Source organism: Ochotona princeps, chromosome 8 (genome assembly GCF_030435755.1).
Source record: "Ochotona princeps isolate mOchPri1 chromosome 8, mOchPri1.hap1, whole genome shotgun sequence".
NCBI classification, from domain to species: Eukaryota; Metazoa; Chordata; class Mammalia; order Lagomorpha; family Ochotonidae; genus Ochotona; species Ochotona princeps.
Genome location: NC_080839.1, coordinates 69,996,924 through 70,015,134, shown reverse-complemented (window position 1 = coordinate 70,015,134; position 18,211 = coordinate 69,996,924). Strand labels below are relative to the sequence as shown.

Below are 18,211 nucleotides of genomic sequence, written 5' to 3'. Positions count from 1 at the left end.
GTGGAGGATGGCCCAAAGCCTTGGGACCCTGCACCTGAGTGGGAGACTTCAAAGAAGCTACTGGTTTTGAGTCTGCTCAGTTATGGTTGTTGCAGTCATTTGAGAGTGAATCAGTGGATGCAAGATGTTTGTCTCTCCTCTCTGTAAATCTGCTTTTCTAATAAAAATAGAATAAAATAAAATAACAGTATAGGACTTCTAATAAAACTGAATTTAAAATAAAAGTGAAAATAATACTAAAAACAAAATAACAGAAACTCATGCAAATCTATGGGAGATATAAGTAACAAATTTGAGAAAAATTTATTTCATTATTTTGAAATTTTCAAATGCACAATTTTCTTAAAATGTAAGTGAATATAACTTAATAAGACCCAGTAAGTACAATAAATGTCTAAATGCACCAGTAATATTGGTTCAATTGAAACAAGCCAGAAATATTTCTTTCATAGGTGTATCAAAGTGAAACTTTTTACGTGATGCTGCCAAATATTCAAGAAAGAGATAAGCCATATGCAAATTATTCCAGCATGTCAGAAAATGGTGATTTTCCCCCCAACACCTTCTTGAATTTAGCATAATGGTGACCCAAACATCTAACAAGAGTGGAACAAAAGATGGAATTTAATCCAAACTTATGAAGATGGATACAATTGTCCTGGATAACATACTAACACATCAAATGCATCAGCACGCAAAAATAATAAATTATGAAGAAAAAGAATTTTTACCAGGAGTACAAGGACAGCTCACCATTAGAAGACTCACACTGATAAATATTTCCATTAAAGAGTTAAAAGAAAAAAATTGCAAGCCCGTGTCTGTGGACAAGTCATCTGATAAAGTCTACCATTCTTGTTAAGTGGAAAAAATGCATTGTCTGACAGAATGTGACATTGGGTCACTCTCGTTGTTCCTGGATTTTGGTTGAAATTCGAAGAGCTTAAACCAAACCCTTAAGTTTTATATATTTTCGCATTCTAAAACCAATCACTCCACCTACCCTCAGAACCTCTTCGGTCAGCATCAGCCACCACTCATTCCAAGATGGAAGAAAGAACTGGGAAAGTTGAAGAGTCAGAATTGTACTGGACTTATTCGCACACAGTGTGTGTGTATATTCTTAAAGCCAATCAGGAGACCACAGAATGAACCCAAACAATTCTGTCCCTAAGGGATGACAGAATTGATGAGCAGGTCACTGCTCAGTGGAGGATCCCCCAGGTTCCAACAGCCTGTGGCAGGAATCATAAAAGATCCGTTGGAAAGATTACACTGGAAGGAAGGGTGGAAATCAAGAAATCCCACTGATGGTGCCCCTACAATGAGCCGTAAAACCACCCTGAGGAAAAAACTAAGTCTTCCATCACTAGTCACTAGCCATGCCCAGAGAACAGCAATGATAGACAAAGGACACTTTTCCTTCCACTTGCAATCAATCCAATAGAAGCCAACACGACACCTGTCGAGCAAGAGGAGAAGCAGCAAAGGGCAGGGAGGAAGTCAGCTGTGTTCTTCCTCCCTCACTGGTGCCCACAGCCAGCAATAGATCCCATGAGCAGACGAGGGAGAAGAGGGGAGTATTTTCACATGGTATGATTGTCCATATTAAAAAGTCCATAGAATTAGGAAACCATAAAATATTACTTTGATCAAAAGGGTTAAATGAAGAAATAAATAATAGTCTTTCTAATGGGCTGAGTAAAGACTATACTTTCAGGGATCATTTCTATAGTCTGTGACTAGAGAAGTTTCTCTAATGGGCTGAGTAGACTCCAAATCCCCCAAACGGGGCCATTGTAGTTCTAATCCTGATTACTTCAGATTACTGCTCTATTTGGAAATACATCCTTAACGTGGTGAGGAAGACACGTTAAGCAGGCTTTAATGCCATCTGACTGATGTCCTTGTAAGGAGAGGAAACCTGAACACAAATGAGAGACTAATGGATATGTAGACCACATGAGGGTCTCCTGAGGAAGTTGCACCTGCAATCCAAACAGAAAAGCCTCAGTTGAAAGCAGCCTTGTCAACACCTGCATCATGGACCTGTAGCCTCCACAACTGTGGGTAAACAGGCACCCAGGGAGTGTTGCTCTGCTATAGCAGCCCTAAAAATCGAATACAGATTTATCAATCAGCTGTGTCCAATTAAAAAATAAGGGAAAATAAAAACATCTTGCTCAATGAGTCAACAAAATTATCAAGCACCTACTCAGGAATAAATAAATCTCACAGTGTGGGTTTAAGAAAGTTATGGAGAACAATTGGAAGAGCTATAGAAAGAAATAAAGCCTAAATAAATGGACAAATGAGCAAGTTCATTACTGATAAGATGTATCATGAGTATTTCCATTCTTCCAAAAATCAGTGCACACATTTAGTGGCGTAACAGTCAATGTAACCAAATAAAGTTTTCATGAAGGAATCGAGGGATAATAACAGCAGAGAAAGTCTTGATAACATGGAGAAAGAAAAATGATTGATTATAGAAATACAATATCAAAGTTTCAGTAATTAAGACAAACTGGCAATTATGCACTTAAGAAATATGATTATTAAACATGAAAGCTGTCATTTTCATATTTTTCTCATGTTTCAGTAGCATTTTGCCATCGTTCAGTTTTCTAAGAGAATTAGAATTTTTAAATTAGAAATAGAGATATTTTGGCATTTTAAGAAGTGTTCAAGAGCCAGTGCCAGAATCCTGTATGGATGCTGGCTCAGTCCTGCTATCCCAGGCCACACCCCGCTCTCTTCTTATGGCCTAGCAAAGCAGCAGTCCTTGGGACCCTGCACCTATATGAGCGATCCAGAGGAGGTACCCGGCTCCTGGCATCACATTGGTTCAACTTCACTAGTTACAAACATTTGGAAGTGAGTCAGTGATTTCTTATGTTGAAACCTATTTTCATCTCTGGAATACACTACCTGCTGTGATATGTAGTACTTTTTTTTTTAATTCTTCATTGATTACATTGTATTATGTGATACAGTTTCGTTGGATATGTAGTACTTTTAACATGTAACTGAATTTAACGAGCTCACATTGTATTTTGTATTTTGAATCTACTTTCACAGTAAGGTTCCTTTTTAGATTTTATAATGAAGGCTTTCTGGTTTTTAAATATATTGGAGAGTTTGAGATTTGTCATGACAACTTGTAACAGTTTTGAAAGGATATAAATAGTCTATTTGGGAAGATTTGCTAGAATTTTCTAGAAATCCCCCAAATCCATGGACGAAGTCCTTTTGTATAGTGTAAGTAATTAACAATCTTTAATGTTAATTTTAGTATCACAGTATATTTAGATTTTCCATTTTTATGTAGATTCAATAACTTACTTTGCTTAAAATATTAGCAACAGTTGCAAGATGTTTTGCAAAGAGTCATACATTTTATCACAGAAAAAACAGTAAAAAAAAAATATATAAAAAAATCCTAATGAGTCAGGCTCAGGTAGAGGAACAGCTGCCCATGGGGGCTCTGGGTTTGGGAATAAAGTAAGGTCTTATAGGAAATCTAACATTTATCAGAAATTATATTCATAAAATAAAATAAGGGTGTCATCTGCTAAATTGTGAATACATTTTCCCTGACATTTAATCCTCTGTCTAAGAGGGCTCAGTGCTGGGTACAATTTTCTTGCATCCTAACGAATAAAGGTGCAGAAGTGCAAGACAGCTGAGCAGAGTGGGCTGCAGCCTAGAGCCTATGTGGAAGAAGCCCCTTGCCTCAACCACATCACTCCATGCAGTCTTCTGTGTCATTTTGGCACATTCCACTCCATTTCAGGAGACTCCAGTTAATTTCCATCTCTCTGCACACCTGTGACCCACTGACCCCACCTTCCATCCCACACCGTCTCCATCCTGCCATCAACATCGGAAATGGATGGGTTTCAAATTCCTAGGGCTGGATCCCAAAGAGATTTCTGTTTCTGCTCATGAGGAACAGCTGAGGCTGTTGGCAAATTTAAATTATTGCTTGGTTGCAGGGTTTGGGTACAGGCATACCTGGGGCAACATCGATGTAAGACGCTCAGCCACTAAGAATCTGGGTGTCATGGGAGGCTGGGGTCTTGGGACCAAAATCTCCAGACCCAAGAATTACTGATTGCTGAGTGCGGTTAGCACTTAAAGGCCTAGAAGAAAGAGAGATGGCAGAAATAGAGGTTGGGGATGGGGATAGAAGATGAAGTATGCATACAAAATTATGCTTTTGCCTTTGAGTAAAAAAATGTTTTGCAAACCTATGTTATTTTTTGAAAGAACAAGGGACTGAAGGTTATGCGAAAGGTTCCAAAGCCAAGCTGCTAGGCACCCAGCACTCGGAAAAGGCAGGTTCCAGGCCATCTGTGCGTCGCCACTGCCCTCTGGAAGCTCAGAGGGGCTGATGGAGGTGGCATCCTGACACAGCTGATTTTATGGTGAGTCTAAAAAAGTCAGTGAGAGGACTCAGAGGACCAAGTTTCATCACACAGCCTTCAGGGGCCTGCAGGCTGCTGGCTGTCGGCCACCAGAGGGTGAAAGGCCAGGGAACAACCATGACTGCTCTGTCCCTTGCCTGGTGTTTTTGGGTATTACAGCAACTATATTTTTGGAAACAGCCCCAAAAATGAAAGAGGTTTTGCCCATGGGACCCTCATTTCCGCCCTGAATACAAATAAAAGACAGAAAGTTGGTCACAGGCCATCTAGATGGACACAGCCAAGATCCAACAGGAGCCAAATGCAGGCCTGGAGGGGGTCAATGGGTAAAGAAAGGTGGAGGGACATAGGCAGAGACACAATGCCTGACCCCTCTGTTGACAGAAGGAAAAGGAAAGTGACTTGCTAAATCAAGAAACGTGTTGACTAGCTTAAAAAATAGCCGCTTGGCTGTACTTTCTCAATTGTCCATCTGCGAGGATCTGGACTGTGAGCCAAAGACTAGCTTTGCCAGAGACTTATGTGGGCTTCCAGGGAATTCCACACTTGTTTTCTCTTTGTGATAGAGACTGCAGTGGAGAGTCCAGGTCCATGACCTCACCTGACAGCATCCTCAAAGTCGAACCCAGAGGAAGATTCAACACTGACCTGGCCATGAAGGTCAGGTGTACCCTCAGCAGGGCAGATGGGCTCTTGTTTTTAAATCCGACAAAGTAAGACTTAACAGGACTACTTACTGTGGAGACAGTATGGATCCTTAAACATCATCTGAGCTTACAAATAGAAGGCACCCAAAGAGTTAGTTTTACAGGTGAGAGTGAGCAAAGACTTCCTCCTTTTCTTCTTTTTGTTTCCCTAGGGTTCAGCAGCATCTGCAATTTTATTTCCTGCTGAGTTAAATGATGGATTTACAAAGATAAACAGATAGTTCTACAACTTGCTAAGTACCATGCACTACTACTATACTTTTAATGCTGTTGCGATGAGTTTAAAATTTACTGTACATGAATGAGCCTTAACATCTTTTCATTTGATTAGTTTTTATAGCGCTTGCCTATTTTCCAACTCAACTACAGTGTTTTGATTGTTTTGTTGTTGTTGAAATTTATTTAATGCAGTATTAAGATTTTGACTATAATACAATTAAGAATGCCATCTCAAAAAATGTATTCTTCAATTTAAAAATTAAGAAATGTTTAAATGTTTTATACCAAAAGATTATTATTTTTTATTGTAAAGGCAGATCAACATAGAAAAAGATCATTTCTCCTATGGTTCATTCCCCAAGTGGTCACAACAGCCAGAGACAAGCCAATCTAGAGCCTGGAACCAGGATGCTCTTCTGGGTCTCCCATGTGGGTGCAAGGTCCCATGGCTTTGGAACATCCCCTACTGCTTTCCCAGGCCACAAATAAGGAGCTGGATGGGAAGTAGAGCATCCAGGACATGAACTGGTGCCCATGTGGGATCCCAGAATGTTCAAGGCCAGGATTTAGTCACTGTGCCAGGCATGGTAAAACAAAAACTTATTTTAAAAGTTTTATTAATTTATGTGGAAGTCAGAGTTAGAGAAAGGGAGAGACAGAGAAAGAGAGAGAGATTCTATCTGCTGGTTCACTCCTCCAGATTGTCATAGGGGACAAGGCAGGGACAGGCTGAAGCCAGGATTCGGGAGTTCCACCCTAGTAGCAAGGGCCCACTTGGAGTATCTTCTGTTTCATTTCCCAGGGCATTAACAGGGGGCTGGTTAGGAAACACAGCAGCCAGGATTTGAACTGGTGACATTTAGTAATTACTAAAAATTAAAGAAAAATGACAACCCCACGACCCATGTATTAGTGACATCTGATAAGCCTTTATATATTTTCTACATTGCCAGTATTACACGCTTGTGATAATTATCTACTTTGCATTTATAAATCTCTACTGTAAAGTTTAATATATTATTAATATCACCCCACTAAATAATATACACCTTAAAAACATAATTTTCAAAAGCAGAATTCCACTGAACAAATGTGTACTCAATGTAAAAAAAGAAAAAGTTAATGCAACTTGCTTATAGCTTTTACAGTAAGAATTATGTAATAAAATACATGTTAAACACATGACAGTAACTGGTACATTAAAATATTCAATAAATGTCATTTACTGTTTTAAAAAGAGATGCTTCTAGATTTATTTGTGGATATTAGTACAGTTTAGCACAGTCTAGTTTTAATTGACACATAATTATACATATTTATGGAGCACAATGTGATAATTTGATCCATGTGGTCGATGCACAGTGATCAAATCAGAGTGACTTGCATTTCCATGTCCTTAGACGCTGTATTTCTGCATGTGCTGGGACATCTGAACTCCAGTATCCCTGGTCTTTATAAAATGTAGAACAAGTTGCTGTGCATTAGACTCATCTAACTGTACTGAATAACAATAGCATTTTCCTGTATCTTGGTGTTTTTGTGCCTGCTACCCAACCATCACCTCTTTCCCTTCCCTTCCTAGTTCTAACGAACACAATTTTATTTCTCCTTCTACAAGAGAAACTTGACAGCTTCCACAGGAGTGTGGATGCACAGGATTTGTCTTATTTCACTTAACTCAGCATCCTCCAGCTCCACCCAAGTTACAACAAATTATGAAATTCAATTTTTTTAGTGGATGAATAGTATTCCATTGTGTGCATGCACATGCATATGTGCATGTGTGTGTGTCACAGTTTCTGTATTTATTCCTTTCTCGTGGACACCTAAGTTGACTCCATATCTTCACTACTGTGAACTGTACTGAAACATGAAATTAGAGGTATGCGATATGCTCACTTCATTTCCTTTGTAAATATGTTTAAAAGTGGGGTAACTGGTTGATATGGTAGTTGTACTTCTAGTCCTCTGGAGGCAACTCCTCTTATTCTTTTCTAATTTTCTTCAAGATTTGCTTTTTTGAAATGTAGTTACAATGAGGGAGGGGGGGAGAGAGAGAGAGAGAGAGAGAGAGAGAGAGAGAGAGAGAGGAGAGAGAAGCATCTATCTACTGGTTCACTCTCCAAACGACTGCAGTGGCTGGGGTGAGTCACACTGAAGCCAGGACACATGAGCTTTATCCAGGTCTCTCACATGAGTGCAGGAGCACAAACATTTGGGCCATTTTCATTGGTTTTCCAGGTACATTGGCAGTGGAGCAGCCAGGACTTGAACCAGCAGTCATAAGAGATGCTGGCCATTGAAAGAGGCAGTCTAACACAGTTATACCACAACAGTGACCCTTCTTTTCTAAAATTGTTTATTTGTTGGTTTATATTTTTAATTTGATAGAGAGAAAGACAACCAGGCAGACCCAACTATTGAGCTATCATCTGCTGCCTCCCAGGGTGTACATTGCCAGAAACCCAAATACTTATCCTTTCCCGATTATTAGTTTATTCTTGTTCTTAATTTCTGGTTCCCTTCATTTCATCACTGACTCAATAGCTCATCGGTATCTAGAATTTCACTGCATAGCCTCTGCGCGCTCAGTGTTCTCACAGATGAGTGGGGATGTGTGGGAATGTGTTGGTGAATGCAGACATATAATATGTTCAGCTTCCTAATACTTTTATACTTAAACACTGATCAAACGCTAGCTCACTGAATGTTTTGTCTTCAAAGAACTCTAACAATTGGGTATCTCGTTGTGTAAGTGGACAAACATCAAGAGGATGATTAAGTTTCTCAAGGGTGAGCAGTAAGTGGCAAAGCCACGACTCAAGCCTGGATACCTGACCTAAAAAATATTCATAGTAGCCAAGAACACATATGCATAAACTATTAGTAACTGATATTCTACAGCACCACACGTTAATTTACCTCTTTCTTCAATATTTAATGAGTCCCATCTAGTGCTTCTCAGTGGAGACATCTAAGCGTCAATTAAGTCTAAGCAGGAGGGACAAAGTATGTGGGACCTACCTCATGCATCTAGCAACAAAAATCATAAGATTATATGTGTTTGAAATTGGTCCTTCCAGCAATCACCATCATTTAGTTAATGCTGTAGAAGAGCAAAGGTGAGGAAGGGAACCGCTGCTTTTAAGAGAGTTGAAGGAAAGAATGCTTTATTAAGAGTTGCTATTCAGTGAATAAAAGTACAAAGAGCTCAGAAGCCCAACAATAGCAAAACAAACAACTCTGCTAGAAATGGGTCAAGGATATGAATAGATATTTTTCAATAGAAGAAATTCAAAAGGCCAATAGCCACAAGAAAAAATGCTCAGGTTTTTTAGTTATTAGGAAAATGCCAATTAAAGTATAATGAGGCTCCACCTACCTCCAGTGAGAATGGCTTACACACAGAAATCAGCAAACAACAATTGTAGGTGAGGATGTGGGGAAAAGGTACCTGGATGCACTGTTGGTGGAAATGTAAACTAGCACCACCACTTTGGAAGTCAGTTTGGAGATAGTTCATGGAGATAATTGAACATTGATCCACCATATGACCCAGCCATCCTACTCCTGGGATTATTTCCAAAAGAAACAAAGTCTACATTCGAGAAAGTGAACTACAACCTTGTATCTATAGCAGGACAATTTACAATAGCAAAGACATGGAATCAACATAGATGTCCTTCAACAGAGGAATGGATTAAACAAATGTGGCACATCTACTTGATGGAATACTATTCAGCCATAAAGTACAATGAAATCTTGCCATTTATAACAAAATGGTTCTAGCTGGAAACCATTATGTCTAGTGAAATAATCTAGGCCCAAAAGGACAAATACTGTCTATATGATGTAAGACAATCACTATGTGAAGTACTACATGTATATATACATACATGAAAAAATATACATACATGTAAACATATTCACACAGAAATAGTTCATATGTATATATACATACATACTAGGGAGACTAGCATACTGGGAAGTCAAGGTACTATACAGTATGCATCTCTACTTCCAAATAAAGGCAGGACTCCCCCCAAAAACTTTAAAATATACCTTTAAAATTTGATACTAGGATTTTTACCTTTCATGTACTTATCATGTCATGATATATTTAAATGTTAGAAAGTTAAACTTGTAGCATGTACTAAGAGACTTAACTATTATGATAAGATGGAAAAAATGGTGGGAGAGGAAGATGGAGAGGAAGGAAAGAGAGTGGGAGTAATGGATCTCCACACCTATAAAATTGTGTTGCAATAAACAAATAAACTTCTAAAGTAAATGGAGCAGTTGAGTTTGTCCCAAGGACTGTCCACTCTAGCTTCTTGAGACTCAGAGCCTCACAGAGTTGTGTGAGCTCTGGACATTTATCCAACCTACAGCTCAACAGTACTTAACTTTTCTTTGCCACTTTCAAGGCATCTTATTCTAACTTTTCCTAGGGCTCAGGAGAAAATTTAAGAAAACCCCTGCGTAGTTGCTATGATTTGAAAGCCTTCCTCCCTACCTTCAAATTCATACATTGAGATTCCAGTCTAGCCCAAAACACAATAGCATTATGGTGGGGGATGGAGTGGCAGCATTAGCATTGGGTGGGTGATTAAATCACAAGTGTGGTGGCCTAATAAATGGACTCAGTACCCACCCCACCCCCAGATTAGTGACCCTGCCCCTTCCACCATACAAGGATAAAGCAAATGGGTATTTTCTGCAAAAAAGACATAGGCCCTCACCAGACACATGTGCCAGCACCATGTTCTTGGATTTTCTAGCCTGTAGAACTTAGAGAAATTAATTTATGTTGTATGTAATTGGCTTAGTTTGGGATACCTTGTTGAAGCAGTCCAAATGGCTAACAGCAGATTTTTGACAACTCTCCTTTTTGGTTTCTTCCTGCTCTGTATTGTGCTCATCCAATTCCAGCTGCATCAACTGGAGACTACAATCTCTCAGATCGGCAAGATCATGACATTCTGATTGGTCCCCCTACCCTGTGTGTCAGGATAGAAAATGTCTCCAGGAAGAAATCCAGCTTGCTTATTAACTTCATTTTATTTCTTGCCTTTCCCTTAGGGAACACAGTACATGCAGCCAATTGCCCAGTATTCAAAAACAGTCATTCCATGTGTTTGACCAGGTTTATTTGAGCAAGTTTTCTAGTTTTTTAATGGTGCAAAGAAAGTTCACTATCAGCTAAGCTGCCAACAGGGAAGCTGTCTTAAGTGTTCCTATAATGTTTTTGTAGTCGTACAAGTGTGCTATGCATGTGCAGATGACACGACTTGATGATTAAAATTAATTATCTGTGTTAAAAATTTAAGGATATCCATATGAAAAATTAAAAATGTAAGATAAAACTTCTGACCTCAGGGGGAATGAGAAAAAAATGGAAGAAAAAGACGATTGTTCCAATAGTAAAGGGGAAGGGAGAAAGAAATGAAGCAAATTGTGAGACTTCCAATGCCAAGAAGGAAGGCCGAAGGAACCAACAGATGGGACTGTTTACTCCTGACAATACGGAGATGATTGAGGCATTTGGGAAAGACTTTAAAATAAACACTGGATGTTTGACATTCTACAAGAGCCAAAGGAGAGAGTAACATCATGGAAGAATTAGAAGTTATGAAAGCTTAAACATAGACACTATAAGCCATTAGAAATTAAGACTGAAATGAAAGCATTAGAAAAGCAATAGTTTGCATATACTGAAGAAAGGACAGTTCCTTAGAAATTAGATCTGAGGAAATTCATCATGGAATGTAACATGAAGGAATGGAGAAATGAGCTACCATGAGCTTTGCCTAAAACCAATCCTATCCAAACATCCACAATGTATATAAAAACTCAGTATGACTTAGTTAAGGAAAACTGTAACAGAAAGGCTATCAGAGAGGGTGATTTTGACATACTAGTCTCAAGAACCATTTTGATTTTAGAAAAATAAGGATATAGGCATTCTTGAATCACATGATTTTTTTTCAACTTTAACATACATTTAGAATCTTGAATGGAATGATGGAGTGAATCATAAACCAGATAACTGTATGGTCATGATCCTGCTCCTGAACTCCATCCCAATCTGTTGAAGAATTTGTCCAGGCTTATGATAATGCCAAGCTGTGCTAATTACAAAAGACTGAAAAATATCTCTTGAAACCTTGTCGTATAAAACTCTTTTAAATTGCCTGGAAGATAGCTAAATGAAGTATAGATTTTAGTTGTTAATAATATGGCATGATTAGCTCATTAATCATAATTCCTACATGAGGTATTAAAAGGGAAACTGTAAAACTGATATAGATGGATTCTTTGTATTATCTTTTTAATATTTTTCTGTAAATTTAAAGGTGCTAAAGTAGAATTTTGTTAAAAATCTAGTAGGTACTTTAATCCCTTCACACCTACATAAGAATTTTTCTTACATATTTGTTTGAAAGCGAGTGAAGTAGGGACAGAAAGGAAGAGACAAGTTCTTTTGTTTTCTAGTTCACTCCCCAAAGGACCACAACGGTAAGGTCTGGACCAGCTCAAACCAGGAAGCCAAGAAGTCCATCCAGTCTCTGACATGGATGGGAAGAGCCCAGGGACTTGGGCATCAGCTGCTGTTTTTCCAGATGCGCTAACAGGAAGTTTAATCAGAAGCGAAGCTTTCAGGACATGAACTGTCCCTCCCAAAAGGGATGTGGGTGTCACTAGTGTGCCCATGTATGAATTTTAGAATCAGTTCATCCACTTCTACCATGAAGCCTACTGATTTTCTCAGGGATTTAAGTATAAGTAAACCTTTTGGACTAATTTAGCAGATAGACGACTGTACTATGCCTGGTAAGTTCTGATCAGTTTAAATATGTTGAGATTCTTTCAACAGGTTTGCAGTTTTCAGTGTAGTATTCTTGAACATCCACTTATTTGATTTCAAGTTCATTGATGCTATTGTAATGTTCATATAAATGTATATTTTGTTTGTTCTTTGAGGTTTATGTGTAGAAATACAATTTATATTTGTATACAAGCAACTTAGTTGTATTCGTTTGCTAAATTTATGATTGTTAATAACATTTTTGAATTTTTAAAGTGTAAAATCAAATAATCTGTGAAAGTGATGACATGTTTCTTCTCCCATTCTTGAGATTTTGGTACTTTTTCCTGGCCTACTGCACATGGTGGGACCAGCAGCATCACGATCGACAGAGGTGGTAACTGCAACAGTCTTCTCTCATTCCCAAACCCAGAGGGGAAGTTTCACATATCTCAGAAGTTAGTGCACTGCTTGCTGTAGGTTTCTAAAAATTAGATATTTATAATCAGACTATTTTTCAAAAGGAGTTTAGGTAATGAGTAAATCTTCAATTCCATTAATTTATTTTCTACATTATTGATATGATGTGATTTTTATTATTTTGCTGTTAATATATTCATTGTTTCTTCCTTTTGCTTTTTTGAATAAACCAAACGTAGTGGTCAAGATATATTATTATTTTTATATACTGCTAGATTTTTCTTCCTATCACGTATTTTATTTTGGATGTTAGTGTTCACATTAGCAAGAAAGAGCAGAAATTTTCCTTTCTTATCATGTCCTTGTCAAGGATGGTTATAGGAGGCATTTCCTATTCAATACTCATTTTCTGTTTTCTGGAAATTTGAGTAAGACACATGTTATTTTTTCCGTTTGTGGTGCGTATTACCTAGTTATTTTTGGTTAATATTTCATTTCTTTTGTTTGCTTCCTCATCTCATCTATGTATGGTCAATTGCATATTTGAGAGACTTATCATTTTCACTTAGTCATTTCTTCTTGCATAAATCAATTTGCAATATTGTTTATATTTGGTTTTTATGAATGTGTGTAAGATAGTTCTTCCCTAATTTTGCATATTAGAAATGTATCTTTTCTTTTTTTTCCCTTTTCAGAGTTGCATTGTGTTTGTAATTCTTCATCCCGCCAAAGAACCAATTTACTATTATTAGCTTTATTTTACTCTTTTTTTTAAGATTTTATTTCTTTTTATTGGAAAGACAGATATACAGAGAGGAGGAGAAACAGAGAGGAAGATCTTATGTCCAATTATTCACTCCCCAAGCAGTCACAATGGCTGGGGCTGAGCTGATCCGAAGGCAGGAGCCAGGAGCTTTTCCAAGTCTCCCACATGGATGCAGGGTCCCAAGGCTTTGAGCTGTCCTTGTCTGCTTTCCCAGGCCAGAAGCAGAGAGCTAGATGGGAAGTGGGGCCACCAGGATTAGAACCAGCACCCATATGGGATCCTGGTGCATTCAAGGTGAGGACTTTGGCCCCTATACTCCTGTGCCAGGCCTTATTTTACTCTTTAAGACATGATTTTTGTGTTGTTTTTATTGGTTCCTTACTTTTGTCTCAACTTCAGTAGCCATCACCTTAAAGCATTTTTTTTTCTGAAATGAAGTTACTATTTTTCAGTTTCAATTGTCTTCTGAGAAACAAATTAAGACTTTTTTTTTATTATAGTTACTGTTTTAACATCAACTTACAGATGTACCTTCCAAAATACTTATTCATTTATTTATTTAGTCAGTTTTTTACATATTTGAATGGCTGAGTGATAGAGAAAGAAAGAGAGCCAGGGCCAAGCCAGGAACTTCATTCGGGTCTCCCACGTGGTCCAAGTACTTAAACCATCATCTGCTGCCTCCCAGGTGGATTGGCAGCAGCTGGATTGGAAACAGAGTATCTGGGACTCAAACCTGCACTCTGATATGGAAAACAGGAGTACCAAGTGCTGTTTTGACTCATTGCACCACAATGCCCACCAAGATAATGATATTTTGGATCATTATCAGCTCAAAATATTTCCAAAAATTTTTTTTAATTTCTTCTTTGACCAATTGTTTGTTTAGAAGTATGTTATTCATTTCAAGGCCATTAAAATGCTATCATCTTTTTCTCACTAATGTATAACTGAATCCACTTGTGTTAAAGAGCATACTGAATGATTTTAATAATTTAGATTTTGTTAAGACTTCCTTATGATCCCACATAAATTCCATTTTGGAAAATGTACCATGTTCACTTGCTTACATACCAGGCTGGCAGTTATTTCCTCCAGATGTGTTTAAGATTTTTTTCTTTGTGACAAATATATGGTAATAATATAACCTGCCAATAGTAGGGGAAGTTGAGTGTGAGGTACATAACAATTTTTTGGACTATTTTACAATTTTTGTTTTGTATGTTTTAATATATTGTGAAATCTTAAAAATAATATTTTATCTTTATGTTTCTGTTTCATATAATCTGCTGTGCTGTACCTAGATTTGTTTCCTTTATGTTTCCTCAGCTCAAGGCTCAGTGAAGTTTTTGGATCTGTAGATTGGTGCATTCCATTAACTTTGGAAGTTTTCCATGGTCAGATTATTGTCCCTGACTTTGATACAGTTCCCTTTGTGACAGTCCACTTTAAAAGGTGTTAGAACCTCTGTGTCTTTCACTCTTTCTTGCTCATTCTTTGGTTTGGTTGGCTTAATATTTGTTTTTCACCAGAACTATTTTCTGTTCACCTATCTATCAGTTCAGTAACTATTGTCAACGGTATCCAGATTGCTGTATAAGGTATCTATTGTATTTTTAGTCTCAGATATCCATTTCAGTTCCAAAATATCCATTTCAGTTCCCTTATCTGTTTGAGTGCTCTGATAAAATTCTCTGTTCTTTCATCTTCTCTGTTAGTCTTTCCTTCTAGCTCCTTTGACACAGCAGTCGTAGCAACTCAGATCTGTCTGGGTTTGGCTACATGTTGTTTCTCTACATCATTATCTCTATCTGCCTAACATCCACAGGAACACAACTGTCAAATACGAAATTATCATCAGCATGAAAAGGAGGAGGAACACCATTCACAACATCTTCACCTGTTTAAAATGTACAGAGTTATGCAGGGAAGTAAGGCACGTACATACATCTGTCCTTACTAACAACAACAACAAAAATCCAGGTATTGTAAAAATGAAACATCAGTTCCCACATTCCCTTCAGCCCCTACCCCTTATTTTAATGTGGCTAAACTAGCATAATTAAATCTCCTAAAAAATGAGCGAAGTCAACACATTTCTGTGATATTCAAATGGTTCAGAAAATGACTTTCAAAAAGCAATCTGCAGCATCACCCTTTTTACAAAGCATGCTTCCCCGTCCAGCTGGGCATGCCTTGTCCTCCGAGCTTGACCCACCTCCTCCTGCACTGCCCTGTTATATGGGAAGCACCAACTTCAGTCTACTCTGTCCTGCGAGGGCCACCTCTGGAGAAAGCGTTTCTGCTGAGTGAACGGTGCCCTTGCCCCTACACCCACACCCACTTTTTACTTTGGGTTCCTGATGCCCTTTTTATTGTCATCTGTCTTTCATCAGTCTCCCATAGAGAATTCCAGCTACCAGTACTAATGACATTATACACAGTACCACCATTGATGCCAACATGAAATGGAAATACATATTTTTTTGGTTAGGGTGTATAAACTTCCTGGTTTAATGAAGCAGAGCTACATTGAAAGTTTATCTAATTCAGTTTATAATAAGAAAATGCCTTGGTGCATGTGTTTGTATTATAAAGTAAAGCTAAAATTAACACTTTTAAGACCACCTCCAACACATGAATAAACTTAGTTATAAGCAAAAGGGAAAATCAAGGTAAAAGTTGATTAAAACACCAAACCAAATTAAATTTGATCTAATAGTGTTTACTCGTTTTAACATCTGGAAAAGTTTGGGCATACATTGCAAATATTTTTTAACCTAATTTTAAAATAAATTATGCTTCGTTTCCACACATGTATTGAAGTTTGGTACTTTTAGGAATATACATGTATGTGTATACACACATATACATATATATATATATATATTTGCATTTAACAGGCCAAGATTTGGATTATAAGGTGCCAATGGAAAGAATATCTAACTATTTCTCCTGATAGCCCCCCAAAGACATTCTAGTATAGTTTTTTTTTAAATAGAACACAATTTTTAAAACATCATAGTATTTGCTGTATGAAAAAAAGAAAATGAACATGTGTTGTGGAGGATTTTGTTAAATAGAGTTGCAGGTTTTTTTTGTGTGTGTCACCTGCAGGAAGAGGAAAGAGGAGAAGTTGTGGGGGCTATAGCCACTGATCCTGACCCCAAGCATTTCTCCCACCTCCCGGAGAGTGAGCCCCTCAACAGCGGGTGGTTGGGAAGCTTAGCTGGTGTGTAAGTGCCCAGGTAATGCTTTGCCACCTGTCTTTATAGGCTCTTTCTCACCCTGCCCCCACCCCAGCTCCACCCCCAATGGCTGCTTGGATGAACCAGCTAAGTTCTCCTCAAGCTCATCATTGTTTCCTCCACCACAGAGTCCCCTCTATGCCCCTGGCTAGGAAAGGGTGGACTGGGTGTCTATAGGGACAAGTTTGGGAAGCAAAAGTTGAGGAGAGAATTTGCAAACCTAGAAAAGCCCTAACTCAGCCTTTGTAAAGCCTAAAATCCTGCTCTTCCGCTACTAGAATGCCAAGGATTTGTGGATTTGTCTTGTTTCCTGCTTGGCATCAGCTTATCTGTTCACCTCTAGTAGGAATTCGATCCACTGGCCACCTACTTCTCTCCTCCTGTTCTCCCTTAATGCTGAGTTAGCATTCATTCCACTGTCAGTCCTGCCTCTCTGTGTCCACAGAACAGACTGCAGCTTCTCAGTGGGCGGGATTGTTCTCAGCTTCGCCTTCTCTCCTCGTGGCCCTAGCCTAACCCAGGACTTCCTGAGTGTGCACTAGGTGACGAGTTGTGTAGGGCTCTTAGGAGAATATGAGCTTGATCAATCTTTTTGTCCCTGGACTTTTTCAGCACCCACCTAACAGCCCAACAGAGTTATTATATGATACAAAGAGTTGATAAAGATGCCAGCTGTGAGCTGGAGAAGCAGCCTTTGCTCTGCTTCACTTTGGTTTTGCCTCTGTTCTCCCTCGTCACTGCACAGCATCTTCTGCAAACATTGAGAGCCTATCCTCTGATGGAGGCTCGGGAACAGGCTGTGAGCTTTGCGTGTTTGGTCAGGGTCATGGTCGACAAAGTTATTTTTCTTATTGGAAAAGGGCTACTTTGCATGCGATGAAGACTCATATTTGCGCTTTCTAGAAATTCTGTACTGGAGACACATAGCTGCTTTCTCATTTTCTCTCAGTGCAACTTTGTCAATCTCAATGCTAATTGCTGTGGTGTCAAATCATGTATGCTCGCTGCTAAAGAGTCATAATGGTTGGCCTTGGATTAATTCTTGGAACATTAAGGATCATAGCTATCCCTCTTGTTCACCTTTGTAAACATGTGTAATCTTAATTCATAACACTCTGGTCAATTCTGCAACATCCTCCTTTCTCCCTTTTTGTTTTTTTACCTAAAACAGTTGTTCTCAAAGTGTGGTCCTTGGACAGCAGTGTCAGTCTCACCCTGGGAATGTAGGAAAGCGAATTCCCAAGTTTCATCTCAAATGTACTGAATCAGAGACTCCTGGAGCGGAGCCAGTAAAGCGTGGTTTTACCAAACTCTCCGGGTGATGCTGATGAATGCTCAGTAGCTTTGTTTCACAAAAATGAGGTGCACTGACACCCTGGAAAGTCACTTCCACCTCAGCCATTCCACAAGCGCAGTCAGGACAGGGAGTGAGGTGTACCCTGACAAAACATCACTGCCTGCAAGATGGCCTGACTAGCCCCCACATGAGCACCACAGACCTAATGAAAGGAACTCCCTCCAGAGGACAGCTGGATTGGGATTTGGGAAGTCATTGGGCACTATGACTATTGGTCAACTGCATGTGTCTGAACAGGAGCATCTGCTACTAACAT

General features: G+C 38.7%; 1 pseudogene; it reads left to right on the top strand.

Moving 5' to 3' along the window:
• The first annotated feature begins 1,704 nt into the window (after nucleotides 1-1,704).
• LOC118760810 (small nucleolar RNA U3) lies at nucleotides 1,705-1,795 on the top strand (annotated as a pseudogene).
• Nucleotides 1,796-18,211: the final 16,416 nt, after the last annotated feature.